Consider the following 3189-nt stretch of genomic DNA (forward strand, 5'->3'; position numbering starts at 1 on the left):
AAAACATTAATTTTAAAACCAAAAAGAGGAATTTTCAACAAAATAATTTAATGTTTAACAAAATAGTTGAATTTTAAAAGCGAAAGGACGAATTTTTCGGAAAAAAGAACTATCATCAATCATGAAAGATGAAGTTTTAAGAACAAATGTAATATTTGATATGTAAACGAAAAAATATTAAATTTGCACCAAAGGACATTAATTTAAAATAAAAAAAAAACATTTTTCAACAAAATAATTAAATTTTCAACAAAAAAGTAGTAGAATTTTAAAGCCGAAAATGCGATTTTTGTTTAAGAAATTTGAACTTTCAGTACAGAATGATGAATTTTCAACAAAAAATGTAATATTTATTATTTCAACCAAAAAATATAAAATGTATATCAAAAAAGATGAATTTTAGAAACAAATACGAATTTTCAATAAAATAATTAAATTTTTACCAAAATAGTTGAATTTGAGTAGCGAATTTACTGCAACAAAAAATTAGTCTTCAAGTAAAATGTAATATTTGTTATTTCAACCAAAAATATGACATTTTTACCAAAAAGGATGAATTTTAAAACCAAAAAGACGAATTTTCAACCAATAAAGTAATTTCAAACTCAAAAAAAAGATACATTTTTAACAACAAAAATGAATTTTTAACCAAATAGTGGATTTTTCAACTAAAAACGTTATTTTCTAAAAAAAAAGTGTGTTTCAACAAATTATATAAATTTTCGACCAAATAGTTTAATTTTTAAACTTGAAAGATCAATATTCAACAGAAAAATGGCGTAGTTAAATTTTTATATATTTGTATTCACATTTTCATAGCGAATTTACAAAAAAAAAAAATAATCTTCATGAAAAAATGTAATATATGTTATTTCAACAAAAAATATTAAATTTATACCAGAAAAGATGAATTTAAAAACCAAAAAGATGAATTTAAAACTAATAAAATTCCTTTCTTACCAAAAAAGGCCAAAATTCAACAAAATAAGTAAATTTTTAACAAAATAGTTCAATTTTAAAAGCGAAAAAAACGAATTTTTTAGAAAATAGTTTAATTTTCGACAGTGAAAATTTAATTTTCAACCAAAAATATAATAATTGATATTTCAATAAAAAATGTAATATTTGTTATTTCAACAAAAAATATTAAATTTATACCAGAAAAGATGAATTTTAAAACCAAAAAGATGATTTTAAAACCAAAAAAGTTCCTTTCTTACCAAAAAAGGCCGAAATTCAACAAAATAATTAAATTTTTAACCAAATAGTTCAATTTTAAAAGCGAAAAAAAAACGAATTTTTTAGAAAATAGTTAAATTTTCGACAGTGAAAATTTAATTTTCAACCAAAAATATAATAATTGATATTTCAATAAAAAATGTAATATTTGTTATTTCAACCAAAAAATATGAATTATTTAAACAAAAGACATAATTTTTAAAACCAAGAAGACGAATTTTCAACAGAATAACACCATTTTCACAAAAATAGTCGATTCAACAAAATAATCAAATTTTTTACAAAATAGTAGAATTTTAAAACCGAAAAGACGATTTTTTTCTTCAGAAAGTTGAATTTTCAAAAAATGAAGATGAATTTTAAACAACAAAATGTAATATATGTTATTCCAACCAAAAAATATGCATTTTTTTTAAAGACATAATTTTTCAAACAAAACAGATAAATTTTCAACAAAAAAAAATAATTTCCTTCAAACAAAATTTTTTCAACAAAATCGTTTAACTTTTAACAAAATAGTTGAATTTTAAAACTGAAAATAATAATTGTTTAAAGGCAGTTTAATTTTCTACAGAAAAAGATGAATTTTCAACAAAAATTGTAATATTTGTTATTTCAAACAAAAAATATGAAATTTATACCAAAAAAGATTAATTTTAAAAGCAAAAAGACGAATTTTCAAAAACAAAAAACAAAAATTTCCTGCCAAATAAGACCAATTTTAATCCAAAAAATCAAATTGTTAACAAAATAGTTGAAGTTTAGAAGCGAAAAGATCAAATAAAAAATGAATAATAAAACAAAACAAAAAAAACAATTTTCAAAAAAATAATTGAATTTTCAACAATAAAAGTAGTGGAATTATAAAACAAAAAAGGCGAATGTTTCTGAAGAAAGTTAATTTTTATACAGAGAAAGTTGAATTTACAACAAAAAATGTAATATTTGAAATTTCAGCAAAAACATTAAATATGTACAAAAAGACATGCATTTTAAAACAAAAAAAGACGAATTTTCGACAAAAAAATTAATATTCTACCAAAAAATACAAATTTTAAACAAAATAATTTAACTTTTAACAAAATATTTGAATTTTTAAAGCGTAAAGACGAATTTTTTCAGATAATTGAATTTTCAGCAAAGTAAAAGTTGAATTTTCAACAAAGAAAGATGAAATTGTCACAAAAGAAATGAATCTTGAAACGAAAAAAACGAATTTTTAACCATGAAAAATAATTTCCTACTAAAAAAGACAAATTTTCAAAAAATTATATAAATTTTCGACTGAATAATTGAATTGTGAAATTTATAAAAATCAATATTTGCTCAAAAATGGCATAGTTAAATTTCCATATAAGAGTATTAATTTTCAAATAAAAAAGAAGAATTTTCTATAAACCGTTCAATTTTTACACAAAAGAGGTAAATTTTCAACCAAAAAAATTAATTTTCTACCACAAAAGTTAATTTTCCAACAAAAATGTAATATTTGTTATTTCAACCAAAAAATATGAAATTTATGCCAAATAAGATGAATTTTTAAACCAAAAAGACGAATTTTTAACCAAAAAAATTAATTTCCTACCAAAAAAAACATAAAAATTCTCAAAAGAAAATGTGTCCTTTTTCAATTCAGAAAAATAAATTTTTTTACGTCATACATTAATTTATTCGTGAAAACTTCAATTATTCTATTTTATTGAAAGGGGGAGGGTCGGTAAGGCCGGTTTTTGGCCTAATTGATTTTTGGACCAAAAAATCTGAAAAAATCATGGTAGTATCTTATAAGTATATCCCGAGTCGATTGCACGCTAAACGGACTACTCTCCAACCCCCAGCCACCCCTAAAAATATAGGAAACACCACTACCCACCAACTGTATTTTCGAGAGATTTGACACTCTTAAACATGTATTCTGAGGTTAGCTTGGGTTTACTATGGTTTTCGGGG

General features: G+C 21.5%; 1 protein-coding gene across 2 annotated transcripts in view; it reads left to right on the plus strand.

The window, feature by feature from the left end:
- Positions 1–3189, plus strand: part of LOC117173916 — a 45725-nt gene that overhangs the window by 32936 nt on the left and 9600 nt on the right. The window lies entirely within an intron of this gene.

Source organism: Belonocnema kinseyi, chromosome 1, assembly GCF_010883055.1.
Source record: "Belonocnema kinseyi isolate 2016_QV_RU_SX_M_011 chromosome 1, B_treatae_v1, whole genome shotgun sequence".
In the NCBI taxonomy this organism is placed as follows: domain Eukaryota; kingdom Metazoa; phylum Arthropoda; class Insecta; order Hymenoptera; family Cynipidae; genus Belonocnema; species Belonocnema kinseyi.